At 46.0% G+C, this 22,435-nt stretch overlaps 1 protein-coding gene across 1 annotated transcript in view; it reads left to right on the top strand.

Moving 5' to 3' along the window:
- The window catches only part of LOC140211648 (fructose-1,6-bisphosphatase isozyme 2-like), a 77,751-nt gene that overhangs the window by 16,569 nt on the left and 38,747 nt on the right, over window positions 1-22,435 (top strand). The window lies entirely within an intron of this gene.

The raw sequence follows: 22,435 nt of genomic DNA, 5'->3' as shown, positions 1-22,435 counted from the left end.
TCTTTAAACCATAAAAAATATACCTATCCTTCTGTATTTAAATCAGTATTCTGGTTAACAATCAGTTTCCAGTCTTTATCGCGATAGTCTCTGCAATGCTGTCTGTGAAGGTCACTCCTCTGCTCTGTGCCCGCTAATATAATGAACTGAAAAGTCCATCAGAAATCTGGAAGTCAAAGCCTGATGACTGAAGCCTGGAGCCTGGAGACTGGAGGCCTGTCCTAGGGTTGGAGGACCATTTATGTGTGGGGAGGGAGGGAGGAAAGAGGCTTGTTTTGCTGTTGCGCACACAAAATGCTGGTGGGATGCAGCAGGCCAGACAGCATCTCTAGGAAGAAGTACAGTTGACATTTCGGGCCAAGACCCTTCGTCAAGACTAACTGAAGGAAGAGTTAGTAAGAGATTAGAAAGTGGGAGGGGGAGGGGGAGATCCGAAATGATAGGAGAAGACAGGAGGGGGAGGGATGGAGCCGAGAGCTGGAAAGTTGATTGGCAAAAAGGATATGAGAGAATCATGGGATGGGAGGCCTAGGGAGAAAGAAAGGGGGAGGGGCGCCCAGAGGAAGATGGAGAGTAGGCAAAGATTGATTGTGAGAGGGACAGAGAGAGAAGAAAAAAAAGGGGGAATAAAAATAAATAAGGGATGGGGTAAGAAGGAGAGGAGGGGCATTAACGGAAGTTAGAGAAATTAATGTTGATACCATCAGGTTGGAGGCTACCCAGAAGGAATATAACGTGTTGTTCCTCCAACCAACTTCCAACTTCCATTAATGCCCCTCCTCCCCTTCTTACCCCATCCCTTATTTATTTTTATTTCCCCCCTTTTTTTCTTCTCTCTCTGTCCCTCTCACAATCACTCTTTACCTGCTCTCTGTCTTCCTCTGGTCTCCCCTCCTCCTTTCTTTCTCCCTAGGCCTCCTGTCCCATGATCCTCTCATATCCCTTTTGCCAATCAACTTTGCAATTCTTAGCTTCTTCCCTCCCCCTCCTGTCTTCTCCTATCATTTCGGATCTCCCCCTCCCCCTCCCACTTTCAAATTTCTTACTATATCTTCTTTCAGTTAGTCCTGACGAAGGGTCTCGGTCCGAAACGTCGTCTGCACTTCTTCCTATAGATGCTGCCTGGCCTGCTGCGTTCCACCAGCATTTTGTGTGTGTTGCTTGAATTTCCAGCATCTGCAGATTTTCTCGTGTTTGGGTTGTTTTGCTGTTGTTGTTTTGTTGCTTGTTGTGTCCTGTGCTGTTCTGCTGAGCATTGTAGGCAAGCTACGTTAGCACCAGGATGTATTGTAGGCTAACCCAAGCATGTTATTGGGCTATGTTGTTTGGTAGAATCTCAGGTGGTGACGAGAGGGCATACATGAGTGAGAAATGCCAACTAGTGGAGTGGTGCCGCAGCAACAACCTGACACTCAACGTAAGTAAGACAAAAGAGCTGATTGTGAACTTCAGGAAGGGTAAGACAAAAGAGCACATACCAATCCTCATAGAGGGATTAGAAATGGAGAGAGTGAGCAGCTTCAAGTTCCTGGGTGTCAAGATCTCTGAGGACCTAACCTGGTCCCAACATATCGATGTAGTCATAAAGAAGACAAGACAGAGGCTACACTTTATTAGGAGTTTGAAGAGATTTCTTTAGGGAGTGGTGTCTCAGAAAGTCAACGTCCATTATTAAGGACCTCCAGCACCCAGAGCATGCCCTTTTCTCACTGTTACCATCAGGTAGGAGATACAGAAGTCTGAAGGCACACACTCAGCGATTCTGGAACAGCTTCTTCCCCTCTGCCATCCGATTCCTAAATGGACATTGAAGTTTTGGACACTACCTCACTTTTTTTAATATACAGTATTTCTGTTTTTACACATTTTTAAAAATCTATTCAATACACATAATTAATTTACTTGTTCTTCATTATTATGTTTTATTTTATTTATTATTATTCTTTTCTCTCTCTCTGCCGGATTATGTACTGCATTGAACTGCTGCTGCTAAATTAACAAATTTCACATCATATGCCAGTGATAATAAACCTGATTCTGATTCTGAAATAACACATTTTACGATACATTTTGATGTACATGCAATAAATAAATAAATGAATCTGAATCTGAATATCCTAAAATTCTTCAGCTTTATCTCACACCTTTCAGAAGTTGAGGTAGAATTCCATGAGCAGAGCAGGCTCCCAAAGTGACCTGGGATGATTAAAAGTGTTCCCGGCTGTATTCTCACCAGATGGATCATATAAATTTACAGCATGATTGGAAACAGGCCCTTCATCCCAGCTGAGCTAATTCATTTGTCTTCATTTGGCCATATTCATCTCAACCTTGCCTATCCATGTACCCATCCAAACGCTGTAATTGTATCTGTCTCTACTACTTCCTCAGGCAGCTTGTTCCATGTATGCGCCTCCCTCTGTGTGAAGAAATTGCCCCTCAGGTTCCTGATAAATCTTTTACTTTTGCGTTAAACCTTTGGCCTCAAGCTTTGAACTCCCCTATCCTGGTGAAACAATTGGCTATTCACCATATCTATGTCATGACTTACGCATGAACTGCACAGATGTGCACATGTGCTGCTAACTTCTAATTTTTGGATTTAATATTAAATCAAAACTGCTCTGGAAGCTGAGAGTTTGTGCTTAACTGAAATACAGATCAGAATTTTAATTCCTGGTTGCTGCCCTTCAATCCAGTTTTCAGGGTACTTCATGATTAATATATTAATGTTTATAGGAAATTCAATGTAAGACAATATAAAATGTGGTTCTGAGTACTTCCATAGTTAGTATACTGCGCAGAAGGATAGTAGGAAGGTTTAAAAACAGCAATAATTTGACACTTGGAGGGCTTGAAGAGCTTTATAACCTTCAAGTCAATAGCAGGAAAGAGGAATTAATCTACAGATCATTGTTGGCCGGCTGAACAGTAAAGGTCATAAATTTCTACAATTCTACTAGTGGATCAAATAATCTCCTTGAGTACTGCAACAACTCTAATTCTACATTTCATGGTTTGATAATTACCTCAGCTTTTCTACTTTGAGCACATACTTAAATCTTCACTGTGCAACCTGCACTAAGGTTTTGCAACCTACATGTCTGCTGGCATTTTGAATTCATTACGCCTTTGCAGACTGCATGAAAATGTGCTTCACTCCATTTAGTGAAAATCAGTGTCTATGCCAGTCTGTACAACGGAAAGGCTACAGAACCCATGGCTTCCCACAACTTCCTGCCGTCTATCACGCAGGTCTTAGACAACGGCAAGCAGAAGAGTCTGGATCAGCCACTGACCCTGGACGAGCTGACAGGCTCCGTCCGTTCCTTTGAGTCGAGTAAGACTCCTGGAAGGACGGCTTACCGGCTGAGTTGTATTCGGCTCTGTGGAACTGGATGGGCCCTGACCTGCTGGAAGTGTACAACACTATGCTTCTGGCTGGCAGCATGTCAGAGTCCATGAGGAAGGGCATCATCACCCTCATCTACAAGCAGAGGGGGAAAGGGAGGACAATAGGAATTAGAGGCCCATATCTCCTCTGAATGTGGACTACAAGATCCTGTCCAAGGCTATCGCCAACGGGGTCAAGTCTGCTCTGGGACAGGGGATCCACCCGGACCAAACCTGTGCTGTACCGGGCAGGAGGATCTCAGACAGCCTCGCGCTGCTGAGGGACACCATCGCCTACATGCAGGACAGGGGGGTGAACGCCTGCCTGGTCAGCTTGGACCAGAAGAAAGCCTTCGACAGGATATTGCACACGGACATGGCGGACGTGCTCTCCAAAATGGGATCTGGGGAGGGAATCCGGAATTGGATTAGACTGCTCTACACAGACATCTGTAGTGCAGTCCAGGTCAATGGGTGGGAAACAGACAGCTTCCCCATCAGGTCTGGAGTCAAGCAGGGCTGCCCTCTCTCGCCTGTCTAGTTTGTGTGCTGCATAGAACCCTTTGCCAAAGCCATCAGGAGGGATGAGTGCATAAGAGGGGTGACGCTGCCAGACCAGAGGAACCCAAGTGAAAACCTCCCTGTACATGGACGACGTCACCATCTTCTGCTCTGATCCGAGGTCAGTTCGCAGGCTGATTTGCATCTGCGAACAGTTCGAGCTAGCGTTGGGGGACAGGGTCAACCGCACGAAGAGTGAAGCCATGCTCTTTGGCAACTGGCCCGACTGATCCAGTGTCCCCTTCGCCATCAGGTCTGACCACATGAAGGTGTTGGGGATCTGGTTCGGAGGGGCCGAGACGTGCAACAAGAACTGGCAGGAGCGGACTGCCAAGGTGAAACAGAAACTGGGACTGTGGGGAGGGCACTCCCTATCGATAACGGGCAAGAACCTGGTCATCAGGTGTGAGGTGCTCTCAGGGCTGCTGTACTTGGCGCAAGTGTGGCCTGTCCCCCCCTCCTACAGCTCGGAAATCACCCGAGCTGTCTTCAGATTCATCTGGGGAGCCAAGATGGAGCGGGTCAGTCGGGCCGTCATGCACAAGTCCCTGGACAATAGGGGCAAGAATGTCCCCAATGTTGCCCTTACCCTGATGGCCAGCTTTGTGTGTGGCTGCATCAGGTTGTGTGTAGAACCCAGTTATGTGGGCACCAAGTACCACTATGTGCCCAGGTTCTACCTGTCGCCCTGGTTACGAAGGATGGGTCTGGCTCCACTCCCGTGCAACGCCCCAGTCAGCTGGTCGTTGCCGCCATACCTATCCTTCGTAGAAAAGTTCTTCCAGGTTAACGTCTTTGACCACAGGGCCATCAGGCAGTGGTCGGCACGTAATGTCCTGCAGGCACTGCAGGAGAAGGACGTGATGGACACAGTGGGGTGGTTCCCTGAGCAGACCGTCCAGTTCATCTGGCAAAATGCCTCATCGCCAGATATCACCAACAGGCACCAAGACCTCGCCTGGCTGGCAGTGAGAGGGACCCTCCCAGTCAGAGCCCTCCTGTACGCCCGGAACGTCGTCTCCGCACCCTACTGCCCACGGGAGGACTGCAGTGAGGAGGAGTCTGTGACCCACCTCTTTGCACACTGCCAGTTCACAAAGAGGGTGTGGAGGAGGATGGACGGGCTAGTGTCACGTTTCATCCCCAGCAGCTGCGTAACAGAGGACTCTCTGATCTACGGGCTGTTCCCGGGGACGCACACGGAGACCAACATCCGGTGCTGCTGGCAGATCATCAACTTGGTGAAAGACGCTCTTTGGTCGGCCCAAAACTTGATGATCTACCAGCACATGGAGGTGTCCGTGGGAGAATGCTGCCGACTGGCACATTCTTGGCTGCAGGAGTACGTGCTGAGGGTCGCACTGAAACTCGGTGCAGCCACCGCAAGGGCCCGGTGGGGAAGGACCACAGTATAGGTTTCTCCACCCGTGGGAGTGGGAGGGGTTGGTGGGCGGGGAGTATACCCCTCAACAATGGTGTGGAAAGATGAAACAACAGTGCCACGTGGGTGGCTAAAAGTGTGGAAATGTATAGACCGTAATGGAAACATCTGTAAAGGATTGACAGGCATTGAATGGTTTATTGTACCTAATTTTATTTTTGAATAAAGTATATTTTGTTAAAAAAAGTCAGTGTTTCTGTAAACAGTTTCAGTCATCAACTGAGGTCATTGTCACTTAAATGGAATGAAATTTTTTGTACAAGTTATCACAGGATTGAAATGTTTTCATGAAATCCAGGTGAAATAACAGGCTGCTCCCCACCCCCCACAATCATAGGCAGAAAGCTAGATCAATTTAAAAGGATAAATCAGTGGTCCCGAACTTTTGGGGGTTACCACCCCCTTGGCTCCCAGACCACACCCCCAACGTCACTCTCTCCCTTTTCGGTCATTACATAAAAAGTAATTTTGATTTACAGTGCACAGTGATAGAATATAGTAACTGCAAATTCAAAGCAGAGACAAATAATTGCAAAAGTCATTCAAATCTATTTAAATCTACAAATAAAATTAATTCTTTAATTATGGTAAAAACAATTTTCATCAACAATTTTAGAGCATTCATTAGTGGTCCACTATTCACTACATCATTGCCTTTTCACTTTTCATTGAGATGGTTGGGCTTGATGCTGTGATATCAGCTCTCAACATCAGGCTGAATGGCACTCAGCAGGAGCCTCCGATCCCCACGTTCAGTAATTTTCAGTCTGTATCATTGCTTTGAAAGAAGTTGGGGCGACTGCACTGAAACCATTAAATATAATGTTGGAAAGGCAATAAAGAACATCTTGACCTTTTTCCAAAGTGCTGGATAGTGTTTAGAGATTTCTTTCAGCAACCAAAAGTATTGATTATGATTTTTTGAACCTCAACTTCAGCTCAAATCATTTTGTAATGAGATCTGTTCTTCCTCCATCCTTCTTGTTAATTCCTCATTACATATTCAGGAATGGAATCTGGAATTTGGATCAGGAGGAGATCCTGAAATCTCTCTGACATGTCTTTATGTTGCTCACCCTGGCGGGCACTGTATACTTGAAAATAATCATCTGGCATTCTTTCTTTCTCTTCCAAATCAGAGAGGCTTGGAGACCGGAAAAGCTCACAAAGTGCTGACAAACACGTTTTGAAGTGCTTTCTGAAAGTTATCACAAAGTGACTGAAAATAAGCCAAGTTCTTGTTTGCTTTGTCAGAGCGTATTCTCTTCAAGTGTTCATTGAGCCTGGATGGATTCAGTATCTCATTTGAAAAAGCTTTTTCACACAACAGGCACATTGGCTGCTGTTGTTTGCTTGGTGCTGGTGTAAATCCGTATTTCAGATACTCCACACTGTAGTGTCTACACTTCTTTCACAGTTGGTCTGCTTCTGATATTTTTGTTATGCATTGGTGACCACGGTCAGTCGCCTATTGTTTAAATCCCACCTCAAGCACTGCGATCAAGGGGAAAGTTACGACTTCATCATGGCACTGGCAAAATCTGACTCTGCCTGAAGTGAGGCAGCAACATCTGGGTTGGGTCGTCGGCTGGAGAAATGCGGCCACGTTCCTTCAAAGGGCAGATCCTGAACTCTACCCCATTGAATGCCATACCCTTATTGACAGGAATTGCATCACAGGATATGGGAATCGTACTAACACTTGTACTACAGTAGTGAACGGCAACAATGCACAGGCCAAACCCAGAAATAACATGATTTCTTCAGTCCACATTTCTCATGACGTGTCCGATGCAGAGCTATTACATTGCTTTTCAACAACTACAATGTGCTTCGAGCAAAGTCGAAGAGAACGGTGGGTTAACAAAGATTATGTGATCATTGTAATCAGTTATGAAGCACTGAGGATCAAATGATTATAATAAGTAATTCAGTTTTTAAATTAAGCCTGTTGTCCCTCAGCTGCCCCCCCCTTGCTACTGAGCAGCCCCACTGCCCCCTTTATCTTTATTTCCCACCCCCTTAGAAACTCCCACCACGCCCAGGCGGCGATATCATCCACGTTGGGAATGACTGGGATAAATTATGAGGACAGAAGCTGTTTGGTGTGGATGTTTCTCTTCCAAGCCCTTTGCTTAATAAAGTCGCAAGCACATTTACACTCCATCAGATATCCAGATTTTTATCCTCAAGTCCATTCCACTATTTAATAAGATCGTCACATATCTGATTGTAACCTCAACTCCACAGTCCTGTTTACCCAGAATCATCATCCCCTTATTAGCTATCTCTCTACCTCTGCCTACAGAATATCCACAGGCTCCGCTTCCATTGCCCTCTGAGGAATAGAATACATTGGCATTCTAAGGGAGAAGAATCAGCCCATCACACTCTTATATTTGTGACCCCCCCCCGCCCCCCACCAGTTTTAGATTTTCCCACAAGAGAAATCACCCTGTATATATCAACCTTGTCAAGATCCCTCAAGATCCTGTGTGTTTGATTCTGGACACATCTCGCTCTTCTAAATCCTAATGAATAAAAGCCCAGTTTATCTGATCTTTCCTCACAGGACAACCTATTTATTGTAGGTCTTCATCTACAAGCCTTTTCTTCCAACATATTAGCATCCTTCCTTAAATAAGAACATAAGACCATAAGACATAGGAGCAGAATTAGGCCATTTGGCCCATCGAGAGGAGAATAATACTGTACATAGTAGTCCAGATGTGGCCACTTTCACAGGAGGAATGAGGAATGTTGGATAAATTATTTTCAAATATTGTTATTAAATTAAAGCTAAGAGAAGTGTGCTTATTACTGTTTATTGTTAGATGTGATGGAAAGTATTTGAGTGTCAGATCAGGTTTTTAAGTGACCACTAGATGGTGTTCTAAAACATTCCGCTGCTCTTTTAGATAAAGAATAATATTCTGAATCAAAAAAAGGCAAGGAGCCTTTTTGTTCGGAGGAAACATAGAAATATGAACCTACAATGAGTTTCACATTCATTGCTTTTTACCGTCTGTGCGCTGCCAATGTATAGAGCATTTTGTGTATCCATAAATAAGTGCTGGAAACTGGTTGATTTTGGTGCATGCCCGTATCGGGTTAAATGTGACCACTGCGGTGTAAAATTGAATATGGAACTGAGCAGTCCAATGAAACTTTTTATGAGTGCAGTTGCAAGCAGAGCTCTTGAGGTGCCTGCTGGCAGTGATGATACGTGCATGGATGCTGAAAGCTGTGTGTGTATTTACATACACCTCTCACGGAATGCTGGGGGAACTCAGTGAGTCAGGCCGCATCAACTGAGTCAATGTTTCAGGCCAAGACCCTTCATCAGGTTACAGCCTCCTGTGACTTGACGCTTCTTCTCGTGACTTTGTAAATATGTATAAGACTGAACTCGGCCGAGAATTTCTGTGGTAAACTATATTTATGTTGTAACTGGGTTAACTGTCTGGACACGCCCCTCTGCTGACTGCCCCTGTGGCTCCTCCCACAGATTCCTGAATAAAGGTGATTTCGCCTTGCCCCTCCCCCTCAGTCCGGGGGGCAGACACTCAGCATGGAGATCGTATTGTACAGCGAATAAAAGCCTTTCAGTATTTACCCAACTTCAGTCTTTTGGAGTTACTGAAGGTGCTTCAATTTCAAGAAGAGATGTCATTATTCAAGCGCAGTAATGGTAATTTATGTCTTTTGGTGATCCTTTGTTTCAAAAAACTGCAATAGAAATGAAAAGAAGTCCAGCCCAATGGTTATGTTATCAGATTTGTAATTTACAACCTGTGGTTACACATCTGGATCAGGAACTTGGAAGCTTTTGATTACTGGACTAATAATCCGAAGCCTCTGCTTATGTTACCCGGCCTGTAACCGCACAGCCTGTGGTAGTTACTGGAGTAGCAGTCTGTAAACCTGCGGGCAGTGTCCAATTTTTAAGAAGTAACTTGTAGCAGCAACCACAAAACTGTTGGCCTCACAGCCACTGGATTGCCATGAATGATGGCATTTAGGTTTCCTAACACAAGAGGTTCCACAGATGCTGGAAGTCTTCAGCAACACACGCAGAATGCTAGAAGAACTCAGCAAGTGAGGCAGCGTCTACGGAGGGGAATAAACAGTCGACATTTCAGGCAGACCCTTCAGCTGAACTGGAGAGGAGGGGTGCAGAAGCCGGAATAAAAGTGGGGAGAGGGGAAGGAGCACAGACTAGCAGGTGACAAGTGATTGTTATCCCTACAACCTTTCTTGAAAAAAGGAATATCATTTGCTACCCTCCAGTCAATATTCACAGAAGTTATTTAAGGTCAAGAGTGCTACCAAGCAGCATTTAGTCTCCAATAACTGTCTCCCTCTTGCTCAGTTCTAGTCTTGCAAAGACCAGACCAATAGGCGTGGACTATGCAGCTGAATTCCAGAGGCAAGTAAGGGTGACTGCCCTTGACATTGAGACCCTGGTAAAACTGAAGTGGAAAGGAAAACACCCGAGTGTTTGGAGTCATCCTCGCACGAAGATGACAGTTCTCTGGACTCAGGACTTCATAAATCACATAGTCAAAGCATTCTTTCAAAGTGCAATCACTGTTGTGGGGTAGAAAATTCAAAGAGCATGCCAAAAGTTCCCAGGGGAGAGAAACCAGATCATTTTTAATGCACAAACAAGAGAAAATCTGCAGAAGCTGGAAATCCAAGCAACACACACAAAATGCTGGAGAAACTCAGCAGGCCAGGCAGCATCTATGGAAAGGAGTACAGCTGTCGTTTTGGGCCGAGACCCTTCAGCAGGACTTTTAGTGTACTCCTGTATTGATTGAGAAATAACACACAGATCTTCTTTGAAATATCACAGATACTGTATATATTTCCAGAGCACCGTGATCTCACCTGGGCCTGATGTAACTGAGCTAGGACATCATTCCTCGTCCCGATGATTTCCCTCAGCCCAAAGTTTTGACTGTCTATTCCCCTCCATAGACTTGCAGAGTTCCTCCAGCATTTTGTGTATGTTGCTCTGGATTTCCAGCAGCTGTAGAATCTCTTGTGATTAAGACATCATTCCCTTTGTCCTCAAATGGAAAGAATGTCAGGGAATGTAAGGGGTAAGTTTTCCACACAGAGAGTGGTGGGTGTGTGGAATGTACTGCTGGTGAAGGTGGTGGAGGCAGATACAATAGGGTCTTTTAAGAGACTGTTAGATAGGTACATGGAGCTTAGGAAAATAGGGGGCTATGTGGTAGGGTAATTCTAGACAGTTTTTAGAGTATTGTGAACCGAAGGGCCTGTAATGTGCTGTAGATTTCTATGTTCTATGTTCAAATCCTCACCTAAAATAGTCTAGCATATTGTTTCCCATCCTAATTGTTTCATGTACTTGTATTAACTTACAGTGGTCAGTGTACAAGGCCTTTCACATCCCTCTAATCGCCAACAACTTTCAATCTCTCAACATTTAACAAATAATCCAGGTTTTTATTTTTTCTATGAAGAAATGCTGGAGCTCATATTTTTTGCACACAACATTCCACATTGTTGTCCATAAACTTTAACTGCCTACATCTATTTCCTCTATCGCCTGGCATTTTAATCATCAGCATACATGGATATAGTACAGCTGTATCCTTTATCCAAAGTGTTTATACAGAGTGAACAGCTGGGACACAGCAATGATCCCCGCAGTCTCCCAGCCTGAGAACACCCTATCCACCAACGTATTTCTTTTTCTGTCAGCTAATCTTCATCAAACCCAGTGATTTATTTATTTAACCCTATCAACACCATTCTCCTGCCTACTAGCTGTAACCTTTGATATCTGTCTAATCAAGAACCCATCAACAACCTGTGGCAATGAATTTCACAGATTCACCATCCTCTGGCTAAACGTATTCCTCCTCATCTCTGTTCTAAGGGGACATCCTTCTACAAAGGCTCAAAATATAAACCAGGAGATGAAAGGCCGATGAGCCAGACATCAGAAGTGGGAAAGTTATTGGAAAGTATTCTGAAGGATTGAATATTTAAGTATTCAGATAGACATGGACTGATTAAGGATAGTCAATGTGGGTTTGTGCTTGGTAGGTCATGTCTAACCAATCTTATAGAGTTTTTCAAGGAAGTTACCAGGGAAGTGGATGAAGGCAAGGTGGAGGATGTTGTCTACATGGAGTTCAGCAAGGCATTGACAAGATCCCACATGGGAGGCTGGTCAAGAAGGTTCGCTCACTCAGCATTCAAAATGAGGTAGTAAATTGGATTAGACATTGGCTTTGTGGGAGAAGCCAGGGAGTGGTGATAGATGTGCCTCTCTGACTGGAAGCCTGTGACTAGTGGAGTGCCACAGGGATCACTGCTGGGTCCGTTGTTCCTTGTTATCTCTATTAACGGCCTGGATGATAATATGGTTAACTGGATCAAAAAAATTGCTGATGACACCAAGATAGGGAGGCGTAGTAGACAGTGAGGGACACTATCATGGCTTGCAGCGGGATCTAGACCAGCATAAAAAGTGGGCTGAAAAATGGCTGATTGAATTTAATGCAGACAGGTACGAGGTTTTGTACTTTGGTAGGACCAGCCAGGGTAGGATTTACACAGTGATCGTCAGAGTACTGAGGAGTGTGGTAGATTAGATTAGATTAGATTGGATTATGAGGACACGCAGTCCTCGTTTATTGTCATTTAGAAATGCATGCATTAAAAAATGATACAATGTTCCTCCAGAAAGATATCACAGAAACACAGGACAAACCAAGACTAAAACTGACAAAACCACATAATTATAACATATAGTTACAACAGTGCAAAGCAATACCATAATTTGATAAAGAGCAGACCATGGGCAGGGTAAAAAAAAGCCTCAAGTCCCGAAAGCCCCATCATCTCACGCAGACGGCAGAAGGGAGAAACTCTCCCTGCCATGAACCTCCAAACGCCACAAACTTACTGATGCATTGGAAGCAACCGACCGCAGCCAACTCTGAGTCCGTCCAAAAACTTCGAGCCTCCGACCAGCCCTCTGATACCGAGCACGGAGCACCATCTCTGCCAAGCGCTTTGACCCTGCCCCGGCCACCGAGCAACAAGCAAAACTGAGGACTCGGGGCCTTCCCCTCTGGAGATTCTGGATCACACAGTAGCAGCGGCAGCGAATCAGGCATTTCAGAAGTTTCTCCAGATGTTCCTCCATGCTCTCACATCTGTCTCCATCAAATCAGGATTGTGCACAGCACCCTACTTGACAGATAACAGATATCATCATCACTGGAGTGGCCGCTGCAAGCTGTATCGTGCTGCCATCTTCTCCTCCTTCCATAGGGATCTGGGAATACAGGTCCATAATTTGTTGAAAGTGGTCTCACATGTAGACAGGGTCATGAAGAAAGCTTTTGGCATATTGGCCTTCATAAATCAAAGTACAGTAGATGGAATGTTATGTTGAAGTTGGATGAGAAATTGGTGAGGCCTAATTGTGTGCAGTTTTAGTCACCTACCTACAAGAAGGATGCAAATAAGGTTGAAAGAGTACAGAGAAAATTTACAAGGATGTTGCTAAGTCCGGAAGACCCTAATCATCAGAAAAGATTGAATAGGTTAGGACTTTAATCCTTGGAACATAGAAAAATCAGAAAAGATTTGAAAGAGGTATATAAAATTATGAGGGGTATAGATAGGGTAAACGAGGTTTACTGAGGTTTGGTGGGACTGCAACCAGCTGTCAACGGTTAAGGGTGAAAGGTGAAAAGTTTAAGGGGAACATCAGGGGAAACTACTTCACTCAGAGGGTTGTGATATTGTGGAATGAGCTGCCAGCACAAGTGGTGCAGGCAAGCTCGATTTCAACGTTTAAGAGAAATCTGGATAAGTACATGGATGGTAGGGGCATGGAAGGCTGTGGTCCCGGTACAGGTCAATCGGAGTAGGCAATTAAAGTGGTTTGGCATGAACTAGATGGGCCAAAGGGCCTGTTTCTGTGCTGTAGTTTCCTATGACTCTATGACTGTTCTGGGGCTGTGCACTCTGGTCCTAGACTTACCCACTATAGGATATTTCCTCTTCATATCCATGACCTCACATTTTATTTTATTTTTATTTATGTTATTTTATTTTAATGATAGAGCGTGGAATGGGCCCTTCAAGCCATGCCACTCCAGCAACCCCCGACAAATCCAAAATTAAGCCTGACATAATCACGGGACAATTTATAATGATCGATTAACCTGCCCAGTATGTCGCTGGACTGTGGAAGGAAAAGGCAGTGCTCAGGGAAAACTCACGTGTTCCACAGGGAGGATGTACAGGACGGCACCGGGACTCAACTCCGGACTCCAGAATGCCCCGAGCCAAAACAGCATCATGCTAACTGCAACGTTACCATAGCGACCAAACCCACTGCGCACTCTCAATTCCATGGGTTACAACTTTGTTCAGCTTCTTCTATTTGACATCTGACATTTGAAATAGACCAACATTACACAAGGAAATCTGCAGATGCTGGAAATTCAGGCAACACACACAAAATGCTGGTGGAACGCAGAAGGCCAGGCAGCATCTATAGGAAGAGGTGCAGTCGACGTTCTGGACCGAGACCCTTCGTCAGGACTAATTGAAAGAAGAGCTAGTAAGAGATTTGAAAGTGGGAGGGGGAGGGGAGATCGGAAATGATAGGAGAAGACAGGAAGGGGAGAGATGGAGCCAAGAGCTGTACAGTTGATTGGCAAAAGGGATACAAGGTTGGAGAAGGGAGAGGATCATGGGACGAGAGGCCTAGGGAGAAAGAAAGGGGGAGGGGAGCATCAGAGGAAGATGGAGAGCAGGCAAGGAGTTATTGTGAGAGGGACAGAGAGAGTAAAAAGGGAAAAAATAATAAATAAATAGATAGATAGATAAATAAGGGATGGGGTAAGAAGGGGAGGAGGGGCATTAACGGAAGTTAGAGAAATCAATGTTCATGCCATCAGGTTGAAGGCTACCCAGACGGAATATAAGGTGTTGTTCCTCCAACCTGAGTGTGGCTTCATTTTTACAGTAGAGGAAGCCGTGGATAGACATGTCAGAATGGGAATGGAATGTGGAATAAAATGTGTGGCCACTGGGAGATCCTGCTTTCTCTAGCGGACAGAGCATAGGTGTTCAGCGAAATGGTCTCCCAGTCTGCGTCGGGTCTCGCTAATATATACCAGGCCACAGCGGGAGCACCGGACGCAGTATATCACCCCAGCCGACTCACAGGTGAAGTGTCGCCTCACCTGGAAGGACTGTCTGGGGCCCTGAATAGTGGTGAGGGAGGAAGTTTAACGGCATATGTAGCACTTGTTCCGCTTACAAGGATAAATGTGAGGAGGGAGATCAGTGGGGAGGGATGGGGGGGACAAATGGACAAGGGATTCGTGTAGGGAGCAATCCCTGCGGAAGGCGGGGGGGGGCAGGGAAAGATGTGCTTAGTGATGGGATCCTGTTGGAGGTGGTGGAAGTTACGGAGAATTATATGTTGGACCCGGAGGCTGGTGGGGTGGTAGGTAAGGACCAGGGGAGCCCTATTCCTAGTGGGGTGGCGGGAGGATGGAGTGAGAGCAGATGTACGTGAAATGGGGGAGATGCGTTTGAGAGCAGAGTTGATGATGGAGGAAGGGAAGCCCCTTTCTTTAAAAAAGGAAGACATCTACTTTGTCCTGGAATGAAAAGCCTCATCCTGAGAGCAGATGCGGCAGAGACGGAGGAATTGCGAGAAGGGGATAGCATTTTTGCAAGAGACAGGATGGGAAGAGGAATAGTCCAGGTAGCTGTAAGAGTCTGTGGGCTTATAGTAGACATCAGTGGATAAGCTGTCTCCAGAGATAGAGACAGAAAGATCTAGAAAGGGGAGGGAGGTGTCAGAAATGGACCAGGTAAACTTGAGGGCAGGGTGAAAGTTGGAGGCAAGGTTAATGAAGTCCACGAGCTCAGCATGTGTGCAGGAAGCAGCGCCAATGCAGTCATCGATGTAGCCAAGGAAAAGTGGGGAACAGATACCAGCATAGGCTTGGAACATGGATTGTTCCACAAAGCCAACAAAAAGGCAGGCATAGCTGGGACCCATATGTGTGCCCATGGCTAGACTGTTAGTTTGGAGGAAGTGGTATATAGGGACTGGACATCCATGGTGAAAATAAAGCGGTGGGGGCCAGAGAACTTAAAACCATTGAAAAAATCCGGAGCGTGAGAAGTATCACGAACATAGGTGGGAAGGGATTGAACAAGGGGGGATAAAACAGTGTCGAGGTATGCAGAATTGAGTTCGGTGGGGCAGGAGCAAGCTGAGACAAAGGGTCGACCTGGACAGGCAGGTTTGTGGATCTAAGGTAGGAGGTAGAAACGGGAAGTGCGGGGTGTGGGAACTATCCGTCTCCGCCGCATCTGCTCTCAGGATGAGGCTTTTCATTCCAGGACGAACCAGATGTCTTCCTTTTTTAAAGAAAGGGGCTTCCCTTCCTCCACCATCAACTCTGCTCTCAAACGCATCTCTCCCATTACACGCACATTTGCTCTCACCCCATCCTCCCGCCACCCCACTGGGGATAGGGTTCCCCTATCACCTGCCACCTACCACCCCATCAGCCTCCGGGTCCAACATATAATTCTCAGTAACTTCTGCCACCTCCAACGGGATCCCACCACCAAGCACATCTTTCCCTCCCCCCCCCCACCACTTTCCACAGGGATTGCTCCATACGCAACTCCCTTGTCCATTCGTCCCCTCCATCCCTTCCCACCGATCTCCCTCCCGGCACTTATCCTTGTAAGTGCTACACATGCCCTTACACTTCCTCCCTTACCACCATTCAGGGCCCCAGACAGTCCTTCCAGGTGAGGCGACACTTCACCTGTGAGTCGGCTGGGGTGATATATTGCATCCGGTGCTCCCGATGTGGCCCTCTATATATTGGTGAGACCTGATGCAGACTGGGAGACTGCTTTGCTGAACACCTATGCTCTGTCCGCCAGAGAAAGCAGGATCTCCCAGTGGCCACACATTTTAATTCCATGTCCCATTCCTATTCTGATATGTCAATCCACGGCCTCCTCTACTGTCAAGATGAAGCCACACTCAAGTTGGAGGAACAACACTTTATATTCCGTCTGGGTAGTCTCCAACCTGATGGCATGAACATTGATTTCCCTAACTTCCGTTAATGCCCCTCCCCCCTTCTTACCCAATCCCTTATTTATTTATTTGTTTGTTTGGTTGTTTGTTTGTTTGTTCATTTATTTATTTATTTTTTCTTTTTTTCTCTCTCTCTGTCCCTCTCACAATAACTCCTTGCCTGTTCTCCATCTTTCCCTGGGCTCCCCTCCCCCTTTCTTTCTCCCCAGGCCTCCCGTCCCATGATCCTCTCCCTTGTCCAGCTCTGTATTCCTTTTGCCAATCAACTTTACAGCTCTTAGCTTCCTGTCCCCCTCCTGTCTTCTCCTACCGTTTCGGATCTCCCCCTCCCCCTCTCACTTTCAAAATATCTTACTATTTCTTCTTTCAGTTAGTCCTGACGAAGGGTCTCGGCCCGAAACGTTGACTGTACCTCTTCCAATAGATGCTGCCTGGCCTGCTGCGTTCCTCCAGCATTTTGTGTGTGTTGCTAGACCCACATTATCTGATTTCCCCGCCCCCCCCCACCCAGCACTCAAGCCCTTTATCTATTTCTCCAGTTACATTGTGAAAACACTACAGATTTCCCAAAATATATCCACGTTGGCCATGCCTAATTCTGCTGTCCTGTCACCATTTCTTAAAAAAAATGGATGTTATCATTTTCCCTGCTACTGTTATCAGGCTAGCTAGTGTGTGGTTTCTCCCCCTTGCCCACCCTTCCTCTGTAAATAGCTGGGACTAAAGTAGTCAAAATACGAAGTTTTTGAAAGCAGCAGTACAAACCAGGGAATGCCGTAGTGAGGGAAATAATGTTGATGTTTCAGGTGGCTGATCTTTGCTGGACCCCTACCCCTACTTAAGTAAGTAAATTTTACTTACTTAATCTACTGCCACCAACATAAATCGTTGCACAGTTTCTGAGGAAACCGTTTAGAAACTTGCACCTTACAAATGTGGTGCAGCCCTGAGACTTTCTGCTTTTGGTTGGTGAATGTTTTTTGTTCACGTTCAGGAAACTCGAGCTGCAGGTTGATCAGGTTTTTATCATAGAACATAGAACAGAACAGGACATTACAGAACAATCAGCTCACAATCTTGTGCTGACTTTTTGACCTACTCTAAAATCAACCTTTCCCTCCCATTGAAGTGTCCTGAGGACTCTGCCCATAATTATCACCTGCTTTGCTGTATCAGATTCCTGCACTGCCTTTATCACCTACTTTATCGGATTACAATACAAGTGTTATCACCTTCTTTATTTATTAGATTTTGCCTCACATTCTTAAACTTTTCGATGATTTTAAATTCCCTGGCCCCCACCGCTTTATTTTCACCATGGATGTCCAGTCCCTATATACTTCCATCCCCCATCAGGAAGGTCCCAAAGCTCTCTGCTTCTTTTTGGATTCCAGACCCAATCAACTCCCCTCTACCACCACTCTGCTCTGTCTTACTCTTAGTCCTTACTCTTAATAATTTCTCCTTTGGCTCCTCCCACTTCCTCCAAACTAAAGGTGTAGCTATGGGCACCCGTATGGGTCCTAGCTATGCCTGTCTTTTTCTTGGCTTTGTGGAACGATCTATGTTCCGAACCTATTCTGGTATCCGTCCTCCACTTTTCCTTTGCTACATCGACGACTGCATTGGCGCTGCTTCCTGCACGCATGCTGAGCTCGTTGACTTTATTAACTTTGCCTCCAACTTTCACCCTGCCCTCAAGTTTACCTGGTCCATTTCCGACACTGTCCTCCCCTTTCTAGATCTTTCTGTCTCTGTCTCTGGAGACAGCTTACACTGATGTCTACTGTAAGCCTACTGACTCTCACAGCTATCTGGACTATTCCTCTTCTCACCCTGTCTCTTGCAAAAATGCCATCCCCTTCTCGCAATTCCTCCGTCTCTGCCCTTCTGCTCTCAGGATGAGGCTTTTCATTCCAGGACGAGGGAAATGTCCTCCTTTTTTAAAGAAAGGGGCTTCCCTTCCTCCACCATCAACTCTGCTCTCAAACGCATCTCCCCCATTTCACGCACATCTGCTCTCACTCCATCCTCCCGCCACCCGACTAGGAATAGGGTTCCCCTGGTCCTCACCTACCACCCCACCAGCCTCCGGGTCCAACATATTATTCTCCATAACTTCCGCCACCTCCAACGGGATCCCACCACTAAGCATATCTTCCCCCCCCCGCCCGCTTTCCGCAAGGATCACTTCCTACGCAACTCCCTTGTCCATTCGTCCCCTCCATCTCTCCCCACTGATCTCCCTCCTGGCACTTACCCTTGTAAGCAGAACAAGTGCTACACATGCCCTTACACTTCCTCCCTTACCACCATTCAGGGCCCCAGACGGTCCTTCCAGGTGAGGCGACACTTCACCTGTGAGTCGGCTGGGGTGATATTCTGTGTCCAGTGCTCCCGATGTAGCCTTCTATATATTGACGAGACCCGAAGCAGACTGGGAGACCGCTTTGCTGAACACCTATGCTCTGTCCGCCAGAGAAAGCAGGATCTCCCAGTGGCCACACATTTTAATTCCACATCGCATTCCCATTCTGACATGTCTATCCACGGCCTCCTCTACTGTAAAGATGAAGCCACACTCAGGTTGGAGGAACAACACCTTATATTCCGTCTGGGTAGCCTCCAACCTGATGGCATGAACATCTACTTCTCTAACATCCGCTAATGCCCCACCTCCCCCTCGTAACCCATCCGTTATTTATTTTTATACACACATTCTTTCTCTCTCTCTCCTTTTTCTCCCTCTGTCCCTCTGAATGTACCTCTTGCCCATCCTCTGGTTCCCCCCCCTCACCTTGTCTTTCTCCCTGGGCCTCCTGTCCCATGATCCTCTTGTATCCCTTTTGCCTATCACCTGTCCAGCTCTTGGCTCCATCCCTCCCCCTCCTGTCTTCTCCTATCATTTTGGATCTCCCCCTCCCCCTCCCACTTTCAAATCTCTTACTAGCTCTTCCTTCAGTTAGTCCTGACGAAGGGTCTCGGCCTGAGACGTCGACTCTACCTCTTCCTAGAGATACTGCCTGGCCTGCTGCGTTCACCAGCAACTTTGATGTGTGTTGCTTGAATTTCCAGCATCTGCAGAATTCCTGTTGTCTGTGTGATCCTATTTATTTCCTTCCAGCAGTCTCTGCCTCATATTCCCCTACCCCCAAAGTGTTCCAACAAATACTCCTATTTTTCCTGTCTTTCTTTGTTGGCTTCTGTCTATCATTCAGGGATGGAATGGCTGCTGTCAATTGAAGAACTGCAAGCAAAAGAGGTTTACTTCGTTAAGGAGACACAGGAGATGGCAGATGAAGGGTCTCGACCCAATACAATGATAATTCTTCTTCCCCACACACAGTTCAATCCCACTGAGTTTTTTTCCCAGCAATTGTTTGAAACTTCAGCAACAGTGAAACAGAGTCAAGTCAAAGTCAAAGTAAATTTATTATCAGGGTGTGTATACATCACCCTATACTACCTTGAGATTCATTTAAGACCATAAGACATAGGAGCAGAATTAGGCCATTTGGCCCATTGAGTCTGCTCCACCATTTCACCGTGGCTGATTTATTATCTCTCTCAACCCCATTTTCTGCCTGCTCCCCATATGCTTTGACACCCTTACTAATCACGAACCTGTCAGCCTGTGGCAATTAATTTCACACATTCACCACCCTCTGGCTAAAGATATTCCCCTCATCTCTGTTCTAAAGGGAGGTCCTTCTATTCTGAGTCTGTGCCCTCTGGTCCTAGACTGCCCCACTATAGGAAACTCATTGCACCGAGAGGCAACACAGAGCGTCATAGGAAGTCATTCCTGCCTGTGGCCATCAAACTTTACAACTCCTCCCTCGGAGGGTCAGACACCCGGAATAAATCCTCAAACAGAGTGAGAAGTAAAGCAAACTGCTTGTCAATCAGTTCATTTACAGCTCTGGCCTTCGTTTTCCTCCGTGCATTTGGTTGACCCATAATATCCTGTAGTGTAGCTAGAATGGCAGGGAGTGATTTCCTTATAGCCCACAAAACTGTATACTGCTATGCCCAGCGTGTATCTGACAATTTCTTCAACTCCACAGGCTGTGCAGTTGATTCCAGTTCTCTCTGTTTCTTCATGAAAAGATCGTGGGCAACAGAGTTTGAAAAGAAGTTGTAAAGCAGCTGCACAGTTTCAAAATCTCACTCGCTTGTTGCACAATGCCTTGGCACACAGTATAGTGTAGAGACTCAACCACTGCTCGCATATACTCACGATTTTCTTGGACAATCTTTGCATGTCCTTTATCAAGCATATTTCCCAATCTTGAACCGTCTTGTTTTCTCAATCTGAATTCAGCCCGCGCCTCCATAGCAAACTTATGAGCTGCACTTACATGGTGGGTTATGAAAGCTGTTGTAGCTTTCCGCCAGTTGTGGTAACCGGTGACAGTGAAGGTAGACTCAGAATGGAACCCATGTCCTCCACACAGGAAATGCCTGCATGCGAAGCAGAACGTAGTATCTTTCGTAATGGAATATTCCAGCCAGGAGTACAGGTCAAACCAGCCACGAATAAAACTCCTTTGCTGATTGCCAAACTGTTGCGAAGGATACTTTTTCAATGCTGGCCGACAGGGTCCTTCCTCAGGCTGCTGGCTAACATCGCTAACAGTATTCTCACTATCACCAAGAGCAGCTTCATCCACGTTCTCTTCCGAATCTCACTCCATTTCTTGTTCCTCTACTTCGCCCTCACACTCCTTCGATGAACTGCTGTCGTCCTCATCCCCACTTACTTCTTCCTGCATGTCACTTTCAATTAAGACAGGCTCAGGCTGAGACACCACTGATTCCTCTGGATGAGGTTGTTTTCTCACTAAAAATCGATCAATTTTTCACGCCGGCCAAAATAATGCACATGCCAGGCCCACTCTAGCTTGTAAAAGCACAATGTGTGTGTGTGGGGCATCCGTTAGTCTCGCGAGACCATGGATCTGCACCTGGATGTATACTATCAATCTCTCGCTTGAGTGAGAGAGAGTGACATCACCACCTTAAGTCATCTTAGACCAGCTGAACTGATCTGAGGACAGCAACAGCAAGACATTGACAACGAACGAATAAGCAGAAGTGTAGAGTGGATCTGACAGAGTTTATAACTTCATTGCTGCGTGGGTGCTATGGTAATTGGGGGCCCTGTTTCACTAGATCAACTGGAGAAAAAGACTGTATTCAAAACTATACAGAGAAAGCAGCTGCAATTTGTATGTGAAATTTCAGTTAATTTCTTGGTGGTGCTATTGTAATTTCTGTTGGTGCTATAGCACCAGCAAGCACCACCTCTGCGCCGCCACTGCTTCGACTGCCCTTTTATACGATTTTCTCTCGAGTCATCCAAAGGCTTTATTTGTTCTAATAAACAAGAGATTCTACAGATTTTGGAAATCTTGAGCAACACACACAAAATGCTGGAGGAACTCAGCGAGTCAGGCAGAAACTTAAGGCCCTCCGTTTGGTCAGGGTAGACTATGGATGTTTCATCCCAGCTGTCTACGTGATACGCAAGTCAGGACAGTACAAAATGGACCACAAGCTGTTCTCCATGTAGCAAGCTCCCCCTCTCCATGCAGTTGAGGAATCCAAAGGAACAGTAGAGACTGATACAGTTTGCCACCAGCAGCATTGCAGAAGTTGCCAGTCAGCGTTGAACTCAACATAGGACTGCATTAGGGACTCCATCTCTGGATTTTGCCCTCAGGATTTGCTTCTGAAGCTCTTCCCATAAGTGGATATAGCCGCAAGGTTAACTTTTGTTGTGATTTACATAGAACATAGAATAGTACAGCACATTACAGGCCCCTCGGCCCACAATGTTGTGCCAACCCTCAAACCCTGCCTCCCATATAACCCCCCACCTTAAATTCCTC

Source organism: Mobula birostris, chromosome 17, assembly GCF_030028105.1.
Source record: "Mobula birostris isolate sMobBir1 chromosome 17, sMobBir1.hap1, whole genome shotgun sequence".
NCBI classification, from domain to species: domain Eukaryota; kingdom Metazoa; phylum Chordata; class Chondrichthyes; order Myliobatiformes; family Myliobatidae; genus Mobula; species Mobula birostris.
This window is presented reverse-complemented; position numbering and strand designations above follow the sequence as displayed.